This window comes from Hibiscus syriacus, unplaced genomic scaffold, assembly GCF_006381635.1.
Source record: "Hibiscus syriacus cultivar Baekdansim isolate YM2019G1 unplaced genomic scaffold, ASM638163v2 tig00112604_pilon, whole genome shotgun sequence".
Taxonomy (NCBI): Eukaryota; Viridiplantae; Streptophyta; class Magnoliopsida; order Malvales; family Malvaceae; genus Hibiscus; species Hibiscus syriacus.
Genome location: NW_024063366.1, coordinates 551,963 through 576,546, shown reverse-complemented (window position 1 = coordinate 576,546; position 24,584 = coordinate 551,963). Strand labels below are relative to the sequence as shown.

The following is a 24,584-nucleotide window of genomic DNA, read 5'->3' as shown; positions in this document are numbered from 1 at the left end:
AGAAATAACTTTGAGAGACAACTTTGAGACACAATTCACAAAGTTGAATTAGAAAATCACTTAGAAAATTCCTTTCAATTTTTCTTTCCGGTGATAGAGAATGCAGATTGTTTCGAGATCACTACGGTTTTGCTTCTGTTGTGATTGCTTGTTGTTGTATCCTGGTAGATTGGCACCCAACCGTACTCAAAGCACCTAGGAGAGGACGAGTTTGTCTTAAGGAAATTGTTCATACATGCCTCAACAAAATTTTTCTTCGATTTATGTTACTCTACTCATCCGATTTATTGTCTAAATATGAGTAAACCAATTTCTTGCCTTTACTTTAAATTTTATTATTTTGCTTCGTTCGATTATATAATAATATTTATTATTATTATTACTATTATTATTATTATATTTTTATCTCGGATTAACATTTTTCTAACAAAACCAATGACGGGTATGATGTCTGGAACTTTCAAGCAACTGCAGAGAACAAAAGGTCAATAAAAATGAATGAGATGGATTTCAGCAATACTGAGATAAATATAGGAGTACCATTTTTCCCCAATATCACAATCAATCGAATAATCTGTCCGTGGCTTACTTTCTAAGAATGGAAGACAAGGATCACCACACTTACAATTTCAAGAATTGGCATACTATAAGCTCCACAACTTTTCTCTAAGTATCTGGTTCATCATCTCCACATCACGTGTGTGTCCAGAAAGAGTCGTGAACCCCTGCAAATAGTTTTATTCAATGCAGACATGAGCATTTATGTAATAGAAACATTATTAGAAGATTTTCCCCACTTTATATCCAAACAGTGTAAATACTAAATAACAGTTCACACTTTTTTTTAACATGAATCTTAGACACCACCTAATATATTCTGCAATTTATTTTAAAGCTCATGTTTGCAACAAATGCTGCTATGTTAAGTACATTTATAACAGTTTCAGTACATTTCTTTTCTGGAAATGCATTCATTAAAGAAAATTTCCCTTTTAAAATAAACGTCAAGGTTCTATACAAGTTTATTTTATTTGTTCTCATCAAAAAGTCAAATCTTGGTCTAAGATGCCCTTTATTAGTCAATTTCCTGAAGAAAAAAAAAGTGAGAGGAAGAGAAGGGTGAGAGAAAGAGAGAATGTGAGAGAGAATTCGAGAAGACCATCTTCCTCCGGTGAGGAATGGACTGCTTTTGTAACAACCTGAGTAGAAGAGTATCAAGGAAAGCTTTATGGGAGCTCTTTGATTATCATGGCAAGGTTGTTAGTGTATTCATCCCAAGTGTCAACAAGAACCGAGGTGCAAAGATGCTACTTTCCCGTTTGTCCAATTTGAGAGTGAAAATGACCTACACAATGCTATTTTGAAAGTTAATGAGTCGTGGATAGATAGGAGAAAAGTATCAGTAAGGGTAGCTAGATTTCAGAAGATCCGGAGAGGAGCAGCCCTGCAAGAGCGTATGATACGTAAAAAAAAAGCCTCTACAGCTGAAAAGAGAAGAACAAGGTGTGTGAGATGGTCGCGAGAAGCTTTAGAGATAGTCCTATAAAAAAGCTTTGTTCTCGAATCAGAGGTCGAGGAATTCACCCAAAACCTTGAGACCAGATCGGGGAATGCACAAGAGGCTAGGGAGAAAAAGAATCTCTTGGAGGAGTTTATTTTCATCGAACCAAACCGAGTGGATGAAGTTTTCGTTAACAGGGATCATCAAACCATCTTTGGAAATGGACTTTGTTCAGAAGGCCCTGTTCAATGACGGAATAGATGTGAAATTGCTAGCTGGGGTTATGTGAGAAACTCTTGTATCACTTTCTCGTCGGGTGAGACTTAAAGGAAGCATGAATAACAAGAAAACAAGCTATCATAGTGGTTCGATTGATTGGCCCCTTGCTAATGGAAGATGAATACCAATGGCGTATTGTTCGATTGAATTATATGGTGTTCCATTATTATACTGGCAAGAGTCTTTTCTAGAAAAACTTGCGAAAGGATGGGGGTCTCTGGTTTTGCATACAGGATTCAACCAAAACAGGGATGACTTATCGGTTGCTAGGATATTGGTGAGGTAGCTAGCCCTTTCGATGTTCCTAGGTTTATCAATCTAAGTGCTTCGGGAGAGTGTTTAAGGTAAAAATAAGTTGGGCTCGGTGTCCTCGCAACACATGATGATATGAAAAGTCGGAAGGAAATTCAGAGGATATCTGAACGATGAGTCGTCGAAGGAGGAAAAGACGGCGATCGGACTTTGCAGAACGATGTGTCAAATGAACAGTCCCATGTGGAGTCCCAAATAGTGTAGAACCGTGGCTCGCTAAGGAAGATGGCATGTCATAGGATGATTCTGACAGTAATTCTTCGAAAGGTTTAGCCATCCATCATTATTATCAGATAGGGGAAGTGGATCGTAATAATGATCACGAGTCAGTTATTAATAGTGCACATTTAACTCTAATGAAGATGTTCCAGCTCAATATTCCAACGATGACTTAAATCCACAAGAGAATGGCCTGTCACATCGATTGGGAACCAGTCTATATACTAGAAGCAGCTGGGTCTATTACCTAATGGGCCTGATTCAAAATAACCAAAGGGGCTTGATAGCTTCTATTTTGTTGGGCCCTCCTCTGGTTAATCAAAATTCTACCCATGAGTTGGCAAACCCACTAACTGTAATTTCCCAGCAGGAGCTTCAAAGATAATGCAAATCAAAATTTGGGAGAACAGTCTAGGAGAAATTCATCGGGAGAAATGAATGGGTTCAGATCCTTCGGCAAAGTTATAGAAGAACCAGAAGAAACTTGATTGGAATCATTGGATCAGGTTAGTACTTCCACCGCTTCTTCCCCTCATTCTCTGAGTATCTCGATGAAGCTCTGGCCATTTGGAAAGTGAGCAAAATGCTGGAAATATCCTTCAAGGGAGGGAAGTAAACCTTTCTGGACAGTTTTATTAATCTCGAAAAGAGCCCAGGGAAGGAAGATGGAAGATAAGTCCTCTTTCTAGCTATAGGTGTTGTGAATTATTAATGATGATTTTTCATTATTTCTTGGAATGTAAGAGGCATGAGGAGAAGGGAGAAACAGAGAGCAATTCGGAGGATCATAGTTGATAAAAAAAACTTACCTTTTTATTCCTTCAGGAAACTAAGATAGAAAGTTAAGGCCTTCCCATCTCAGGAGGTCGGGAATGTTCTACAAGGTCATATCATCTCTCCTGCTTCTGGGTCTGCGGAGGGTTACTAAGTCCATGGGATGACAACTTGTTTAAAGTCACGAATAGGTTTTTCATAGTAGATTCATCGTCATCATAGAAGTTCCAAAGGACAAGGCCAGTGGGGTTTTGTAAATGTCTATGGGCCTGCGATAGATCCGATAAGAAAGGTTTTTTTGAAAAACTGTAAGACATCAGATTTTGTGTCAACTGAAAAGTCTTCACGTAACCAACAAAAATAATTGAATAAGGATTCAAATATAGTCTAAATAAAAAAATTTTAATATTATAAATCTTATATTACTATACCAAACACACGAGTTACATAAAAAGAACTTCAGAAAAATACGAGCAAAGAAAAAGTGATTCGAGGTTATTGTAAACGATTCGAAGTAATAAAGGTGAAAGCTGTTGACCTTTCGTTTGTTTATCTTTACTCTTCACTTGCATGCGTTGTTAATCGCATTTTTTTTGCTTGAGAATTCCAGAGACAAATGTTTTAGCCGATGACTCGGAGGGAGTTTTTCGAAACTTTAATTTCAGATCTACGCTCCCTAGAGGTTATTTCGCAAAAACAAATTATATTTTTAGAATGAAGGTGCGAAAATCTATTAAAAATGAAATTTTTTTACCGATTTTAATCTTCAATGTTCTTTGACATTTGCCTACTGATTTAACTTTTATTTCAATTTAATCTCCTACTAATAATCATATATGTTTACTTATATTTTTATTATTATTATTATTTTTTATTTTCATTATACTTTATTTTTTTATTTATATATTACTTTAATTTTCATATCTTTGTAATTCTTTTATTTCTGTTTTTTTTTTATTTTAATACTTATTACTATTATTTTATACATTGTTTATAAGTTATATATATAATATATATATATATATATTATATATATTATTATATCAATAGTATTATTATATTATTATTTTTGTATTAACGTATATTTATATTTTTATAATTATCATTATAATTTTATTACTATTTTACTTTTAACTTACATTTTTTATTGTTTTTATGTAATTGTATTTTTTTTCTATTCTTTGTATTTTTTCTCATTATTTTTTATTGTTGTTTTATTATTATTAGATTCGTTACTTCATCTTTTTTCTTGTTTATTTTTACTTTTACTTCTTTTATTTTCTTATTTTTTATCTCATTTTGTTTATTCGTGTTATTTATGTGTTTTCTTGTTTTATTTATTTACTTTCATGTCTTTTTCCTCTAACGTGTTTCTCGCCTTTTTTTAAAAGGGATATTTTCAAATCGAATTAGGGTAAGTAATTTGGATAGTAATTTTACCTTTGAGTTAAACTTTCAATTTCTTACTTAATGACAACTGAAAATTACGTAGTACCGAAAGGGCAGTTCAAAGTGCTAACCCTTCCTTGACTGTAACCGACTCCCGAATCCGACATATCTCTAGAACACAGATCATAAATAAGGTATCCGATCAACCCACTTTTCGTAAAGTAAATGATCGGTGGGACTACCAATTCATTTAATCCACGTCGAAGCCCAATTCCGGGGCCCAACCAAAAGACGGTTACGACAGCTTGGCGACTCCGTTGGGGAGAGGTAAGTGAGTCAGCTAAGGTAATTTCAGTTGGCTTTTTAACGAAAATGGTAAGTTTAAATTTTAAGGTAATTTCGATCATTTTTTACTTATTTTTGATTATATTTTCGGGTAAATGTTTGTACTAATAGTTTTCTCATGATTTCAGCCCTTAAAGATTTTTCATCTAAGGCTCTAAACTCGAGCTCCAAACCCGTTTTAAGTGGGGAGAAGCGACGCCTTCGTGTGAATTTATTCACCGTATGGGCCTAACAAGTAGCCTTCGGGATTCATATACCTTATGCTTTCGTGTGAATTTATTCTCCGTATGGGCATAAGGGAATGTGTTCTCTCGAGTTTAACTTAGTCCACACCAAGCCTGTGATGGGTTTAGTACTAGGGTCTGGCAAGCCCAGGGGGCACCGGCAAGGAGAACTCGGGTACCGTTTTTAGAACCTAAACCGGAGACTATAGAGAAATAGAGCCTACCCCGAAACCCCATTTCAAACCTAGGACAGTTTTTAACCCTAACCATATTTTTTTCTCCTTCTTACTCTTCTTATTTTTCTTTCGTCATTTCTTATTTATTTATGTATTTTCATTTTACTGACTTGTTTGCCTTTGTGTTTATTTTCTTAGCATTTGTATAATAACAAGGAAATTGATCCCTAAAAGGTGTGTTATACACAAAATAATCTGAACAAATGGACAAAGGTGTAATGCAAGAGATTAAAATCCTGAGATACGACTATGATCCGAGAAGACTCAGAAGGAAAAGGGAGACAGTCTTCAAGGGAGCTATATGTCAGAGCTAGTTAGCTACACCTCTATCAGCCTAAAACATAACAATGTGCAAGAGCTTCGAGACATCTAGGACAGTTGGAAGAATGATCAGAAATAGAAGTTCAGCCAACGGTACAGTGACATTGCTCTTTTACTCCCAAGTTAAGACTGATTAGCCTTTAATCAGAGCCCTGGTTCAATTCTGGAACCCAGGATATAGTTGCTTCACTTTTAATCGGGAGGATATGGTGCCCACCATTGAAGAGTACACATTGTTGCACTGTGAAAGTATTAAATTAGAAGCCTACCTTAACACACATCAAGGGCCAACCTTTAAAGAATGCACTAGCCAAGGTTGCTGGGGTTGACGAAAAATGGGTAATTGATCGGACTCAGCGTAGAGGCAGTGGGGAAGGAATTGAGTGGATCCACATAAGGCAATTAATGAAGAACCACCTTGATGAGTGGAAGACTAAGACCTTTTTGCACTAGGTTTGTATGGGTTGATTATCTTTCCGAAGGCTTTGGGTTGCATTGACGCAGCCGTGGTGGAATTGTTCGAGCAACTTCTGAAACGGGTTAACCCAGCACCAACTCTTAGCTGAAACCTTTCGATCTCTCAACCATTGTCGAGATCTGGCGGAGGAAGGTTCGTTGGGTGCGTCCAGCTCATTCAAGTCTGGATTAACAGCCACTTCTGGAAGACTAATGGGGTTGCCTACCGCCGATTTAGCACCACATATTTAACTTTGGGAGAGTTCATCACAATGAAATGGCATGAAGGTGCTTCAAAGTAAAAGTGGATGAAAGTTTTTACACATCTTCAGGATCGATATATTACCTGGAGAGCCCCCTGGTTCCTCGGTGACGTTCTTTTCCGGTGTGGGGATTCTGATACTATGACCTTGCTTAGACTTTGGGTGTTGGTATGCTCCATTGTGGCATGAGACAGTATGGAGCACGTCAGTTTGTCCCCGCAATATACGGAATAATTAAATCAGAGTTTCTGTATAACGGTGACAGTTATAAGAAGATGATCAAAGAAGTAGCCGAGTCATGGAAGAAAATATCCCGGATGGATGTCATGGCTTCTAGATATGCTTACTTCGGATTATATGGAGTGGGAAGATTGAGAAAGAATGATAAAATCCCGGTGCCATACTGTGAAGACACCCGGACCATGGAGGAACATCTCAGGCTTGTCCCTTCTGAACTTGAGATAATCAAGGCAGAGTTTGAAGCTGTGAATAACGAGCTGAAGTAAGATTAAGGAACTTGAAGCTGAACGTTATCAGTGGAAGCTAGATGCCAACTCTCAGAAAGATAGAGCAGACAAACTGGAAAGAAAACAAAAAGAGTTCGTTTTGAGCTCGAAGATTTGAGAAGGGGTATCAAGATAAAGTCAATGATAACTCCAAGTTGAAAGTGACCTCTGAATACTGGAAAGACAAAGTTCATAGCCTGAAAAGAAAGTTTGAGGGGTCTGATGAAAGAGCTTGGAAGGAACAGTTGAAAACTGCTCAGAGACGCATAGCAGACAATCAGCATCAAACCAATGCTTGAGAATCCAGATGGCTGACCTAGAAAAACAACATGAGAGATGGCAAAGGAATAGCCGAGTTAGAAGTTATTGTGATGGATTCAAGAAACAAGCAGTCGAGCTTCAATAGTGCCATTTGACGGGGTTTACAGTGGCGTTTCCGTTGGGAGCAGCACAACAAAGGGTAAAATCTAGAGACGTAGTCATCCGAGATTTCCTAGATCAAGTACAGAAGGCAGTCCGTTATCTTCACGGCCTAGCAAGAGAAGTCGGAGTCGTTCGACAAGGCATTCAACCAATGACAGATGAAGGCAGAAGACTTGTCAATCTACTAGAAGCTATTCGGGGTCTAGAGGATTTAGTTCGCACGTACATTTGATTGTTTTTATGTCTCTTACAAGATAATTTTTTTTGTCTAAAATAAGAATTATTATAGTAATGGACATTTTTCTGGATCAATGCCGCTAAAATTGCATACATCATAAACTGCATACTTTGTATTTTATATTTCATGTTTATTTTTTATATTTCCCTGTTTTACATTCGTATTAACAAACAGAACATGTCTCAGAAAAGAAAGAGAAACACCAAGTCTACCACCGCAAGCATTAATACGCATCACCCGCAATACTCGAGCAAAGAAAGACAAATGGAGGCCAGAGGGAAAAACTCGAGGAGAACATGGCAAGACTGCAAAAAGAACTGGGAGATAAGATGCTCAAAACAGTTAGAGCCCTGGAGTCCATCAAGAAAAACCAGAGTCCTTGTCGACCAAAATTATGGCCAAGTTATCGGTTTACAACAAGTTAGTGCAATAGGGGGAAGTCCCTCCGAAGGGGTAACCATGTCACCAACCACAGGTGGTTATTTCACCTGAGATCTTACCCAAACCACGAGAAAATTCTTATGCTGTCAAAGGAAAAACATTAACTGCTATGAAGGTGCAAACTTCCACAACTAATCTTGATAACCATCCGGATGATTACAACATCCCGGATTTCAATGAAGATGAAAAAGCAAGAAAGATAGAAGAGAAAATCAGGATGTTAGAAGATCAAATGAAAATGGTCCAGGGAGACCATGATTATTATGGAATGGACGCAAGGGAGCTGAGCCTGGTTCCAGATTTGGTGCTTCCACCAAAGTTAAACCTCCTGAGTTTAAGAAGTTCAATGGGAACAGCTGCCCATCAGCCCATATCATTATGTTCTGTCGAATGATGACAGGATATGGGGAGAATGACCAACTCTTGATCCACTTCTTTCAGGAGAGCCTGTCCGGTTCAACTATCCGGTGGTATAACCAGCTCAGCCGAACTCATATCAAGACATGGAAAGACTTAGCTAAGTCTTTCCTAGAGCAATACAAGCATATCAACGATATGAGACCAGACCGGGTTATGTTACCAAGCCTGGAGAAGAAGCACAATGAGAGTTTCTGACAATACACACAACGTTGGAGGGATTTGTCTGTGCAGGTTCATCCACCCTTGGATGAAAGGAGACTAGAAAGTTGTTTGTACAAACCTTAAAGACACCTTACTTCGGGCACCTGGTGGCAATTACGTTGGAAGGTTTTTCAGATCTAGTCATGATCGGTGAAATGATTGAGTTGGCCATTAAACAAGGAAAAATCAAGGGAGGAGACTCCAGTAAAAAGCCTCCCATGAAGAAAAAGACCGAGAGATCAACAATGTCAACACTTACAACGTCAACAAGGGTGTTATGGTCTCAAGCTCAAAAACCACTGCAGTTGTACCATCTGGTACTTCAAACCAGGCTCAGAGAGAACCAAGGAAAGAAAGAGAAAGGGAGCAGATCGATCACATTCCCATGACATATAAAGAGTTATATCAACAACTATTCGACACTCATGTAGTCGTCTTACCCAATGGATCCGATGAAGCACCCGTATCCGAGATGGTATGATAAAACGCTCACTGTGAATATCATGGTGGTGTGCAGGGGCATTCAATCGAAGGTTGTCTCGCATTTAAGAGGCTTGTACAACGAATGCGGAACAAGAATTGGATCATTTCGATCTGAAACACATAACGTCGCCCAGAATCCCTTGCCTAATTATCCGGAGATCGGAATTAATGCAATCACCACCGAAAACGGCAGGAGAATTAAAACCAGTGTTTCAAAAGTCAAAGCTCCTTTGGCTTGGGTATGAATCCAAATGGTAAAACCAAGGCTTCTTACACCGCAATCAGGTGCAGCAAAGAGTGAAGGGGTAATTATTGTTGTTATCATAACGAAGAGGGGCATAAAGTGCGAGAATGCTCTGAATTCAGGACATTAGTCCAGCTCATGATGGACCAGAAAGAGTTGGAGTTTTATGAAGAAGTTCAGGATTCGCTGGAAGCAGATGTTTACGCTACCGGAGAATCATCGGACAAAGACTCAGTAGGGGTAGTCCTTTGGTTATTACCCATAAAGCAAAGATGATAACAACAACTCCGCAAGCAAAGGTGGTGATCACGGCACCTCGACCTTTTCAATATAAGTATAGTCAGCAAGTACCTTGGAAGTACGAATGCCAGGTGAGCACTTCCAAAGAATGTGACAACAAGGTGGGGCAAAGACCACTAGAGCCCTTCAAGGAAGATGTGCTGGCTATCAATGAACCTATAAAAGAGGAAGAAGCTAAAAATTCCTTAAATTTTTTAAGCTAGCGAGTACAGTATTGTAGAACAACTCCACAACTTGCCAATGCGCACTTCAATGTTGGCACTTTTACTAAGCTCTGAAGCACATCGGGAGGCATTATTGAAGGTCCTGAATCAAACATTCGTGCCACAAGACATACCAGTCAGCAAGATGGATCGATTGGTAAATAATATTCAAGCTGATAATCTCATCTCATTCTCAGATGATGAGATTCCATCCGGAGGAAGAGGCCAAACTAAGGAATTACACATCACTACCTATTGTAAGGGGCATCCCCTACCGATTGTGTTGATCGATAACGGCTCAGCCTTGAATGTGATGCCTTTGGTGACACTGAAGAGGTTTCCAATAGATACCTCTCATATGAGAGCCTGTCAGAATGTGGTCCGAGCATTTGATGGGACCAAGAGAGAGGTTATTGGCAAGATCGAGGTGCCCTAACCATCGGACCTGTCACATATGATATCGATTTCTGGTGATGTATATCATGCCTTTTTATAATTGTCTTTTGGGAAGGCCATAGATTCATCAAGTTGGTTCAGTACCGTCCACACTGCACCAAAAAGTTAAATTTGTTATTGACGGGGCCTTAATAATTATCAATGCTGAGAAAGATATTGTGGCAAGTGTGACCACAGAGGCCCCATACATCGAAGTGGACGAGAAAGCATTGGAGTGTTCATTTCGTTCCCTGGAATTTGTGAATGCCACCTTTGTGGCAGAAGGAAGAACGATCCCCATACCCCGGCTTTCTAAGTGTACCAGAATGGAGATCATGCAAACATTAGGACGAGGTGTCTAGACTGGAAGAGGGTTCAGGAGATTTCTACAAGGAATGATTGTTCTAGTCCTTCTTATTTTAAAGCTAGACCGATTTGGGATCGGCTTTCAGCCCAATTACCATGAAAAGAGAAAGGAAGTTCAGAATAACCGAGAGAAAAGACTGGCCAGAATAACTAGAAGTGAACTTCAATGGGAACCCATGACATTCCTGCCTCTTTGCCACACATTCAAATCGGGTGGTTACGTGTTTGAGATCACCTCATCCGATTTAGGAGCGTCTCTGGAAGATCTGAGCATCAATGCCATAACAATGGAAATGCTGACAATACAATTAGATCTGGATATGCCCTCTACCACCTGGGTTTGTGCCTAGCCGTTGGTTGGTCGAAGAACTACATGTGGTTTACAAGAGTATTTCAGAGTAATATTCGAACTATCCCTACTTGCCTATACCCGGGGTAATATGTGATCTTTTGTAAGGGTTAATAAACATTATGTTTAAGTTCAATAAAAGATGCACCTTCTTTTCTCTTCTTATGGCAAACAAATTTTTCCTTTATTTTATTTTTGAATTCATTGTCTATCTTCTACATTTCGATACTTTATTTCCACTTTCTCTCGAATTTAATTCTTGACTATTTCGTGTGGGATATATTCCTCTCACACATGAACATTTTACCTTCTTTAAGATCCCCAGATAACAATAATGTAGGCACTAATGATCTTGATCCGGAGGTGGATTTTGAATCAGCCATTTGTCTCGGGGAATTTGATGAATGGGACAATGTAGAGGAGTACAACTTGCCTACCGAATTATTGAGAATGGTAGAAAGAGAAGATAAACAAATACTACCCCATAAAGAGACGATCGAAATCTTGAATCTGGGCACTGAGGAATATCGAAAGGAGGTTAAAATCAGCGCAACTCTTTCGACTAAAGCAAGACAAAACCTGATAGCCTTACTTCAGGAGTACAGAGAGGTGTTCGCCTGGTCGTATCAAGACATGCCAGGATTAGACACAGATATAGTAGTCCACAAACTGCCTATCAAACCAGAATGCAAACCCGTGCAGCAGAAACTGAGAAGAGTGTGACCAGAAATGCTCCTTAAGATCAAGGAAGAAGTCAAGAAACAATTTGATGTCGGTTTTCTTCAAGTGGCCAAATATCCGGAGTGGGTGGCCAACATAGTGTCTGTGCCGAAGAAGGACGGGAAAGTACGCATGTGTGTCGATTACCGGGACCTTAACAAGACAAGTCCTAAAGACAACTTTCCTCTGCCACACATAGACACTTTGTTGGACAATACAGCTGGGAACAACTACTTTTCATTCATGGATGGATTTTCGGGGTACAATCAGATCAAGATGCATCCTGAAGACATGGAGAAGACCACTTTTGTCATAATGTGGGGAACTTTCTGTTACAAAATGATGCCTTTTGGATTAAAGAATGCTGGGGCAACATACCAAAGAGCTATGGTGACCCTGTTCCACGATATGATGCACAAAGAAATCGAGGTTTATGTCAACGACATGATTGTCAAGGCACTGATCGAGAATGAACATATTGAAAATTTGAGAAAGCTCTTCTAGAGATTGAGGAAGTTCCAGCTACGACTGAACCCTAGCAAGTGCACTTTTGGGGTGACATCTGGGAAACTATTAGGCTTCGTGGTCAACCAAAAAGGCATTAAGGTTGATCCTGACAAAGTTAAGGCTATCCAGAGTCTACCTCCACCTCGAACACAAAAAGAAGTCCGAGGTTTTCTGGGCAGATTGAATTACATAGCTCGTTTCATATCTCAGTTAACCAACAAGTGTGATCCAATCTTTCGCCTTCTCCGAAAGAACAGCCCCGGAGCGTGGGATGAAAACTGTCAGATTGCATTCGAGAAGGTGAAAGAGTACTTGTCTCATACTCTTATCTTAATGTCCCCCATCCTGGGAAAACCTCTGTTCTTGTATCTAACCATATTTGAGAACTCAATGGGGTGTGTCCTGGGTCAACAAGATGAATCTGGAAGAAAAGCAAGAGCCATCTACTATTTGAGCAAGAAGTTCACCGATTGCGAGGCCAGATATCCTCCTATTAAGAAGGTTTGTTGTGCTTTAGTCTGGGCTACAAAAAGACTCTGACAATATATGTTGTATCATACCACTTGGTTGATTTCCAAGCTAGATCCACTAAAATACATGATGGGTGTACCTGCTCTATCTGGAAGGTTAGCCCGATGGCAAATGTTATTGTCTGAATTCGACATCGAGTAAGTGAGCCAAAAAGCCATAAAAGGAAGTGCCAAATCAGATTTCTTGGCAAGCAGAGCCGATGAGAATTATGAGTCATTAGACTTTGATTTCCCAGATGAAGAATGGCTTTATCTTTAGAAGAAACAGGTACTTCAACAGACAGTTCCTGGAGAATGTACTTCGATGGGGCATCCAATGCATTAGGACATGGCATTGGGGAAATACTGATCTCTCTAGAAGGGAGTCACTACCCATTTACCAGCAGACTGAACTTCGATTGTACCAATAACATGGCAGAATATTAAGCCTGTGTCTTGGGAATTCGAGTTGCACTGGGGAAAAATATAAAGACCTTGCGGATATACGAAGATTCAACATTAGTAATCTATCAGCTCCGTGGAGAATGGAAAACCAAAGATACAAAACTGATAGAATATCGGAAGTTAATACTGAACCTGCTCGAAGAATTTCGACGAAGTTACCTTCCACTATGTGCCGAGAGAAGAAAATCAAATGGCTGATGCTTTGGCTACCTTGGCAGCCGCATTCAAAGTTGGCGCGGAGTCTAAAATGATGCCAATTGACATGTAGTCGTATGAGTACCCGACTCATTGCTACAAGATTGAAGAAGTAAAAGACACTAAGCCTTGGTACTACGACATTTTGCAGTATATCAATCATCGAAGTTATCCAGAGGAAGCCACTGAAACCGATAAAAGAACCATTAGAAGGATGTTAGCTGGATACGTCCTTGATGGGGAGGTCTTGTACAAGAAAAGCCATAATCAAGTTCTGTTAAGGTGCGTCGATACTGAAGAGGCAAAAATGATAATGGAAGAAGTACATGACGGAGTTTGTGGAGCACATGCAAATGGACATATGATGTCGAGACAAATAATGAGACGCGGATATTTCTGGTCCACACTAGAAAGTGATTGCATGAACTATACTAGAAAATGTCATAAATGTCAGATTTACGGAGATAAAATAAATGTTCCACCTCATCCACTTCATGCCATGACGTCACCATGGCCTTTCTCTATGTGGGGCATGGATGTTATTGGGCAAATCCATCCAAAGGCTTCGAATGGTCATCATTTCATCCTTGTAGCCATCGATTATTTCACCAAGTGGGTAGAGGTTGCTTCCTATGTCAGTGTCACTCAATCCATTATTTGCAAGTTTTTGAAAAAAAAGATCATATGTCGGTATGGTTTACCTGAAAGAATCATTACCGATAATGCTACAAACTTGAACAATAAAATTATGAAAGCTGCTTGTGAGCAATTCAACATAAAACATCACAATTCTACTACCTACAGACCAAATATAAACGGCACAGTAGAAGCAGCAAACAAAAACATTAAAAAGATAATGGAGAAGACGACCGAGACCTACAAAGACTGGCATGAGAAGTTGTCTTTTGCTTTGTTCGCTTACCGAACCTCAGTACGAACCTCGACTGGGGTAACTCCATTCTCATTAGCTTATGGAATGGAAGTAGTGCTGCCCATTGAACTAGAAATTTCGTCATTACGGGTCTTGACAGAAGTTAAATTGGATGACGCAGAATGGGTGTAATCCAGATACAATCAGTTTAACCTGATAGATGAAAAGAGACTGAAAGCCATTCACCATGGTCAAATATATCAGAAACGAATGATTCGAGCACATGACAAGAAGGTACGCCCGAGAATATTTCGTGAAGGAGATCTGGTGCTAAGGAGAATTTTTCCAGTCCAGAAAGATTTCCGAGGAAAATGGACGCCAAATTGGGAAGGACCTTATGTCATGAAAAAGGCCTTCTTCGGAGGAGCCCTTGTCCTGGCTGAAATGGACGGACCCGAACTACCGTATCCTATCAATTCGGATACAGTCAAGAAATACTTCACTTAGGATGAAAACCCGAAAGGGCGTCTTAAGTCAAAAAAAGGAAAAAGTAAAAAAGAATAAAAAAAATGAAAAAAAATGTTTAGGGTGAAAACCCGAAAGAGAGTCCTAAATTGAAAAAAAATTGAAAAAGAGAACAAAAGAAAAAATAGAAAGAACAAAAAATAAGGAGGGTTCAAGATGAAAACCCGCAAAGGGCGATTTGGATAATTCAAGAAATCCAGACAGTTGAAACTCCCCGGCATCTGAATTTTCCACAGACTCAATGAGTCAGAGAAAGGTTGCACTCTCCTGAATATTGTCGCATTCTCTAAGATCCTTTGGCAATGGCTGTATTCAAGGTCACCTAATGGTTTTTCAGCTTAGAAGTACCCACATTATTGAAATCTAAGACATTCATTTTCACCTCATCATGTCTTCATCTTCCAAAATGCTTGTCATGTATTATTTGTTCTTTTTCCCTCATTAATAAAAGACAATATTTTTTCCCTACACCAATTCCTTTTAAGCATCTTGGATTGAGCTTAAACTTAATGATTTATTTACTTATGCAAAAGATATTCACAGATTACTGTATAAAGATTCATTGAAAAGTACAGGTACTCGGAAGCCGATCAAGGCTCATACTTGAGATTGGTTGAGAAGCATTTCCCAAATCAAGAAACAAATAGAATGTGCACATCATATTTGAATATTTGAAGAATTCGAGATCAGGGATCATAACTTCAAGATTCCAGAGTCAAGATTCCAGACATGCATATTCGCAGATTACTGTACAAAGATTCATTGAAAAGTACATGTACTCGGAAGCCGATCAAGGCTCATACTTGAGATTGGTTGAGAAGCATTTCCCAAATCAAGAAACAAATAGAATGTACACATCAGATTTGAATATTTGAAGAATTCGAGATCAGAGATCAAAACTTCAAAATTTCATACTCAAGATTCCAAACATGCAATCGGAGATCGAGATTTTTCTCTAGAACCCAAAATAACATATGTTACATATGCATTTTAGGCATACCTAAGGGCATTGCATCCATCGCATATACTTTGTAGGTTTTAGCTAGAGCTAATTTCAACTTCGCAGTGAAGGATATTGAACTCGAAGCGACACAATTTGTTCGAGAGTATATTTCAACTTCACGACGAAGGATATCTAGCTCGAAGCCAAACTTCATAATAAAGGGGTCATCCACGTTTTCAACTTCACGACGAAGGAAATCGTGTCCACCCCGCAACGTTCAATACTTGGATTTCAACTTCACGGCGAAGGATATTCAAGTCAAGGCTCAACTTCATGACGAAGAGGCCATCCGCGATTTTAACTCCACGATGGAGGATATCGTACCCGCACATCCACGATTTCAACTCCACGATGGAGGATATCGTGCCAATTTCAACTTCACAGTGAAGGATACTGGACTCGAGACAACACAAGTTCAACTTCATAGCGAAGGGACGACTGATTGTCAACAAACAACTTTCAGAGTCAATTTCAACTTCACAGCAAATGATATTAGACTCGAGACAGGCTCAACTTCACAGCGAAAGGGCAGCTGACTGTCAAAAAACAATTTCCCAGTTCTAGAGCCAATTTCAACTTCACGACGGAGGATATTGGACTCAGAACAATACAACTTACTTGAATTTCAACTTCACGACGAAGGATATCCAATTACCAGGCTCAACTTCACGACGGAGGGACCACTCGCAGTTTCAACTTCACGACGAAGGGAATCATGCACACAAGTAGCAACACAACTTACCTTGGATTTCAATTTCACGATGAAGGATATCCAATTCTAAGGCTCAACTTCACGACGAAGGCGCCATCTGTAACATCACAACACCAAAGTCTTCAGGTCAAGTTCCACCTTCACGACGAAGTATCTTGAGCCAGAAGATGATTCAGAGGCCACTTGTCAAAAGCTTTGAGCTCGTTTTCAACTTCACGACGAAGGATTTCGTGCTCAGAATTTTCCAATTTTGACTCAACCTCACAATGATGGAGTCATTTTGTGATTGACAAATCAGTTTCAATATCAGATTTCAACTCTCCGAAAGAGGATATTCGATATGGAAAAAATTTGTGTCTTGTAATCTTTGCTCCATTTTCGTTACACGATAATGAGCAAAGAGGAACAACTGAAGACACCAGATTTTGTCCTACCAACCGAGGAGTCTTCTCGTAACCAAAAAAGAATAGTTGGATTAGGGCTCAAATACTAGTCTAAAATAGGGTTTTTTAGTGCTATAAATAAGCCTTGTAATTACCACACTAGAACACACGAGTTACACAAAAGGAACGCCAGAAAAATACGAGCAAAGAAAAAGTGATTTCGAGGTTATTGTAAATGATTCGAAGTAATAAAGGTGAAAGCTTTTGACCTTTCGTTTGTTTCTCTTTACTCTTCACTTGCATGCGTTGTTAATTGCGTTTTCTTTGCTTGAGAATCCCAAAGACAAATGTTTTAGCCGATGACCCGGAGGGAGTTATTCGAAACTTTGATTTCAAATCTACGCTCCCTAGAGGCTATTTCCCAGAAACAAATTACATTTTTGGAATGAAGGTACGAAAATCTATTAAAAATCAAAACTTTTTTATTTTTGCCGATTTGAATCTTCAATGTTATTTGACATTTTCCCACTGATTTAGCTTTTATTTCAATTTAATCCCCTACTAATATCATATATGTTTACTTATATTTCCATTATTATTATTTATTTCATTTATACTTTATTATATATATATATTACTTTGATTTTCATATTCTTTATAATTTCTTTTATTTCTGTTATTATTATTTTTATTTTAATACTTATTAATACTATTATTTTTATATCTTGTTTGTAAGTTATTATATATATATATATATATATCAGTATTATTACTATTTATTTTTGCTATTAACGTATATATTTATATTTTTATAATTATCATTATAATTTTTATTACTATGTTACTTTTAACTTACATTTTTTTCTTTATTTTATGTAATTGTATTTTTTTTATTTTCTTTGTATTTTTCCTCATTATTTTTATTGTTTTATTATTATTAGATTCGCTACTTTATTCTTTTTTTCTTGTTTATTTTTATTTTTACTTCTTTTATTTTCTTATTTTTTATCTCATTTTGTTTATTCGTGTTATTTATGTGTTTTCTTTGTTTTATTTATTTACTTTCATTGTCTTTTTCCTCTAATGTGTTTCTCGCCTTTTTATTAAAAGGGATATTTTCAAATCGAATTAGGGTAAGTAATTTTGGATCGTAATTTTACCTTTTGAGTTAAACTTTCAAATTTCTTACTTAATGGCAACTGAAAATTACGTAGTACCGAAAGGACAGTTCAAGGGTGTTAACCCTTCCTTGACTGTAACCAACTCCCGAATCTGACTTATCTCTTATGAGACGCAGATCAGATAAGAAATAAGGTATCCGACCAACCCACTTTTCGTAAAGTAAATGATCGGTGGTGACTCCCAATTCATTTAATCCACGTCGAAGCCTAATTCCGAGACCCAACCGAAAGACGGTTACGACAAAAACTATATCTTTTCTAGAGAACATGAGAATCCCTCTATGTTCGGAGGATGATTTTAATGCATACCTTTCCCCCGAGGAGAAAGAAGGAAGGTCCCATAATTCGAACACAGTAGGAGTTTTCAGATCCTTTGTTCAACAGGCTAGATTGACGGACTTACCTCTAAGTGGTGGGTGATACACTTGAAGCAATAATAGGGACATGCCAACAAATGTTAGGCTAGACAGATTCCTGGTGGACGTCGGTGTTTTGGCTGGCTTTCCAGACATCTCAGTGTCTTCATCCGAAATCCCTCTCGGACCATAACACTGTTTTGCTGGAAAATAATGGCTACAATTGGGGGCCAAGGCCCTTCAAACTATTTAATTATCTGATGGAATCCGTAATCAAATAGCTCAAGAGTGGCAATAAAAGGTTGGAATTTTGAGCATTCGTAGGGGTTCTAAAGATGCTATAAAGAATTGGTCAGGGAACCGGAATCAGAATATGTCTGGTACTATCTCAGCGCTAGAAAGGAAAATTCAAGACTTAGAAACAGAGATCCAGCAGAACCCAAATGCCCCTGCTCGAATAGAATCATTGGCTGCTCACAGGAAAGAATTGAGATTTTGTGTAATAAGGAAGAGCTGATCTAGCATCAGAAGGCAAGATCAAGGTGGATCAAAGACCGAGATCGTAATTCAAAGTTCTTTCATATTTGTGCTTCCAGTCGAATAAGGGTAAATACGTAAAGTCTTTGGGAGTTAATGGCAGCTTTGTTTATGAGCCTTCCAAAATAAAAGCTCTCGTTCACGACTATTTTAAAGAAGCCTTTAATACAAGATCGACCCTTGAAGTTGAAATGGACTACAGTCTGCAAACCTAGAGATCAAGGGGGTTTAGGAGTCATTGATCTCAATCTTATGAATAGAGCTTTAATCGGCAAATGGACTTGGAAATTCGCAAACGAAGAGGATTCATGGTGGAAAAGTTTGATTTGCAGCAAGTATAACCTTGACAGGAGACTTCTGGTTGTTGAAGAGATAAGAAGAAACCAAGCGTCTTGGATTTGGAGAGGAGTCATTAGTAACTATAGTAAGAATGATGACTTCGACTTGTGTCTCAAAAAACACCTTAAGCTCCAAGTCGGTAAAGGAGATGCAATCTTCTTCTGGAAAGATTTGTGGATAGGCGAGGCTCGTTTAAATAACCGGTTTCTAAGATTATTTGCCCTCTCTGTCAACAAAGAAGGAAGAATTAGCAACATGGGGTGGGTGTGGAATATAGAGATGCGCAGGAATTTGAGTGACTGGGAGTTGGAGCAATGGCTGAAGATGATGGCTTTGTTGAGCAACTTTAGATTTGGTAAAAAATAAGAAAGATTGCTTAGTATATGGAAAGGGAATGGGGAGGAATCCTACACGATGAAATCTTGTATGGGTATGGGTTTTGATCTCGTCGAATGCCGACCCTTTTTGGAGGAAATACATTTGGCAGGGCTGGTTCCACCTAGGGTGGAAATATGTGGCAAGTAATTCACAATATATTGGCGGTAAAGTTAGAGCTTATTATGAGAGGGTTTCAAACTTTATCAGACCTTTTGTGTCCTCTGGGTAGAATGGAACCGAAAACAACCTCCCATTTATTCATCGCGTGCAAAGTTGCCTGGTTCCTTGGACAAGTTTTGCAAGGATTTAGAAAGTCTCCACAGCGCTCCACTGTGATCTTTCAACTCTTCTAGCAGCCTGAGGGGGGGCAGGGTTTGAAGGCCCAATCGTCTATTTGGAGTTTTATCTCGGGGGTCATATTATGGACAATTTGGAAATGTAGGGGGTGATAGATCCTGAAGATATTCATTTTTTTCATTTTAATGTTATTTATATAATAATTATTATTATTATAATTATAATTATTATTATTATTAATATATATTATTTAATATTACAAAACCCAAAATGGAGGCCCAATTACAAATGGTGGCCCAAATTCAGAAGCCCAATGGAAACCCTAAACCAGATTAGGGTTTCCCTCTTCCCCAGCCGCCTCAGCCTGCTACCGTTGGATCTGGCAAGATCCAACGGTCCAGATGGTTCCAGCAGGAAACCCTAGGGTTATGATACCCTAGGGCCACGACGCCGGCCGCCTCTCTGACCCGTCCATCAGCTGCTGCCACGCTTCAACAGAAACATCCAGAGGAAGCAGGGAACGCCGTCCACGTTCCAACCATGGGGTGAGTCACCACCTACGGTTTGGTGACTCACCGAACTCTACCCTTCGGACTGGTCCAAGATGAGCACCGGTGATGGCTATAAAGCCATCACCCAACCTGAAAAAAAGAAAAGACAACAGAGGGGGAGAGACAGAAAACAGAGAGCAAAGATACAAAAACGAAGAACAAACAACCCACAACCAGTAGTAAACCAAAACAGAAACAAAAAGAAAGGAAAGAAGCTTACCGAGGAAGCCACCGGACCTTTCAAACGTCACCAAAACCTTCGGAAACCGAAGGTATTTCTTTAGATTTGCTCCGATCAAGAGCTATTTAGGAGAAAAAAGTACCGGAACCGTCCTTAGGACGGTCCGATCTATATAATGATAAAAAAAATAAAATTTTCCGGCCACCGGATGCGGTGGCCGGCGATGACGGTCACGGCGGCAGACAGCTGCCGTCTGGTGACCGGCTTCCCTCCGATGAGGGAAGCTAGAGAGAGGGGAGAGCGTTTATTTCTCTCTCAGTTAGAGAGAGAAATAAAAAAAAAAGAAATAAAATATGGCCCGAAGGGCCAGCTGAATTCGGCTTTAAATAGCCCTTCCCGAACGACGTCGTTTCGGGGAGGGCTATTCGTGTAATTAAATAATAATTAAATCATTTCCGCAGTCAGCCTAATTTTGTAACATTCCATTTTAGTCACTAAATCAATTTATAATCCTTTTAATTCGGTTCTTTAATTTTAATTTTATTTATTTTAGTCCTTTGTATTAAAATAATATATTTAGGGTAAATAACAGATTTAATCCTTAATTTTAATAATTAATATTTTAATCCCGAGTTTATATTTTTAATTTATTTTAATCTGATATTCAAATTTTAGATAAGTTTTATTTTAGTCACTAAATTAATAAAATAAGAAAATAGCATGTTTAATCCCTATAATTTTGATTAATTATGAATTAGGTTTTTAATTTTAATTTTACTATAATTTAGTCACTAATTTTAAATGTTTTCATTTATTTTACTGCTTTTAAATATATCGTTCTAATTGTATTGTTATTGTTTTAATTTTACTTGTTTATATATTTAAATATTTTTATGTATTCATAAATATATAATAAATTAATTATATTTTTTCAATAAATTATTTTAATATTTATTTTTCAATATCGAAGAAAAGGGCAGTCTTAATACAACTGGATGTCCTATTCTGGTATTTTAAAATTAAAAATTATAAAAATATATTTAATTTTATGTAAATTAATATTTATTAATATCAAGAAAAGAGTTGTCTTAAGGCACCTAGAAGTCCTTTTCCGATATTTTTAATAATAAATATTTTTATATAATTTTGAAATAATAGGATTATAAATTAATATATTTTGAATTTTTAAATTTTAATAATAGAGACAATTTATAATTAAAAAGTACCAATTTTGGGCGTTGTAGGGGTGCTAATCCTTCCCTAAACGTAACTGACCACGAATCCCTTTTTATTATTAAAAAGAAAGAATTTTTGGTTATAAACGCAGATCCATTTTTATTTGATGTTTTCTTAAAACTCTTTTAAAAAAATAATTTTTAGGTATTCGACCTACCTGACCTAAAAGGCCGATGGCGACTCCCAAATTATTTTCAAAACCATTTATTCACATCAATTTTCCCGCCAAATAAATATTTCGTGCCCGGACGAAAACCGGTTACGACAGCTTGGCGACTCCGCTGGGGACCTGGTCAAACTTTTAAAAATCAATTAAAAATTGTCTCTATTAATTATAAATTAAAATTTCATATATTTAATTTATAATTCTTTTTTATATATACATATATTTTTATAGTATTTATATATTATTATAATATTTCATTTTATTTGCAAGTATTTTATTATTTATTTTTCTGTCAGAGGTTTGAACATTTCTCCTCACACACAATACTTGCATTGCATAACATAAGCTCTATAATTGAGTTTGTCCCTTTTAAGTGGGAGTGAAAGCGACGTCTTCATGAGAATTTATTCTCCGTGTCAGACCTAGCAAGTAACTTTCGGGGTTCATATGCTCTATGTCTTCGTGAGAATTTATTCTTCGTGTCAGGCATAGAGAAATGTATCCCCTCGAATTGAACTCGATCCATTTTAGTCTATAATGGACTAGGATTGAGGGTTAGCAACCCAAGGGGGCAATAACAAGGACAATTCGGGTACCTTTATTCTTAGATCTGAAACCCTGCATATAATAAACCCTAGAAACTCTTCCAATCCGAAGTCATGCCGAAATCTTGTCCAAAATAGGTGTACACACAGGAGAAATGAATTCTAACTTTCCTGTTAATTTATTTATTTTATTGATTAAATTACATGTATATTTAAATTATTTAAATCATGAAAAAGCATGTTTAAATAAAAATATTTAGGTAAATGTTATTATTAAATTTCTTTATTATGTAAACTAATTCATTTCTTTTTGTGTGTTCTTTATTTCTTTTGTTTGCATAGCATCATACAGGATAAAAGGCATTGATCCTCGTGTTAATTGTCTCATTGGAAAGCCTTCATCCATGGATAAAAAGTGTTCAAATCAAATAATTCTAAACTCAGAAGTAAGACAGTGGGCTGAGGACTTACAAAGACAAGAAGGAGACAGTCTGCAGGATGATTATGTATCTGACTTGGCCAGTTATGCTCCCGTTTCGCTAAAAAGAAATGATATGCAAGACTTGCGAAGTATTTGGGAAAGTTGGGATCCAAACAAAAAATTACAGTTTTACCAGACTTACGGAGACATCCCATATTTGCTCTATGTTGAAGTTGATGATGAATTACTCAGAGCCCTAATTCAATTCTAGAATCCAAGGTATCATTGCTTCACTCTCAATAAAGAGGACTTGGTCCATATTATTGAAGAGTACACAACTTTGTTACATATCGAAGGGGCTTTGGAGAATCGAATCTATTCAAAGTCAATTAAAACTCAACCCTTTCGAGTTAAATTAGCAAAGATTGCCGGTGTACGAGAAGAATGGGTGGCATCCCGTATAAAACAAAAAGGCGAAAGCGAAGGCATTGCTTGGACCAACATTAAAGAACTTATTCAGAGTCATCCAGATACTAAAGTACGATTCGATCTATTTGCTCTGGGTATGTATGGTATGGTCATCTTCCCAAAAGTATTGGGATATGTTGAAACAGCAGTGGTAGATTTGTTTGAACAGCTACCGAAAAAGATTAATCCTGCTTCTGCAATCCTAGCGGAGACTTTCAGATCGTTAAATGCTTGTAGAAAGCTAGGAGGTGGACGATTCTCAGGGTGTACCCAGTTATTATATGTTTGGATCCGTAGTCATTTCTGGAGAACAGAAAAGGTTTCATACCGACGCTTTAATACGGATTACTCACCATTAAAAGAATTTCTGGAGCAGGAATGGCCGAAAGAAATTAAGAAAGATATGTGGATTAATGCCTTTCGAAATCTGCAAAGCAATGACATTGTTTGGCGAGCCCCGTGGCAAATCCAAAGGGAATTCTTTTACAAATGTGAAGATTACAATTGGATAATGCTGCTCGGATTATGGGGAGGAATTGTATATGCACCACTTCTGGTCATAAGACAGTATGAAGGTCGTCAATTTGTACCTGTCACTGCTGGATTACAGTCATCTGAGTTCGCATTCCACAGCAAAAATTATAAAAGAAATATCATGGAAGCCGTTACAGCTTGGAAAACAACTTTTTGTATCCGAGCTAAAGCAGCAAAAGAAATGCTAACTCCTGATTATGAGGAATGGAGATCTGTCAGGAAAAATGAAAATATTCCTCTACCAGATCAAAAAGAGGATATCTCTATGGAAGATCGCATTAAGGTGGTTGCATCAGAGATTAAAATCATGAGAGCTGAGTTTAAAGCAGAAAGAGAAGGCTGGTCGAAAGAATTAGAGCAAATGAGACAAGATAAAGCTATGTTGGGTGTTGACATTGACTTTCATTCATCACAATGTGCAATGTTGAGAAAAGATAAAGAAAAAGTTGATGATGAATTCAGAGCATTACAGAAAAATTATCAGGAGTTATATAAATCCCGGAAAGCATCAGGATCAAGCCAAGCAACAATACAGATGACCAGAGAATTGAACATCGAGAAAAGACGAGTTGAAGA

General features: G+C 37.8%; 1 pseudogene; it reads right to left on the bottom strand.

Annotated features, from left to right (window-relative positions):
• Positions 1 to 693: 693 nt before the first annotated feature.
• Positions 694 to 24,584, bottom strand: part of LOC120181904 — a 44,070-nt pseudogene continuing 20,179 nt past the window's right edge.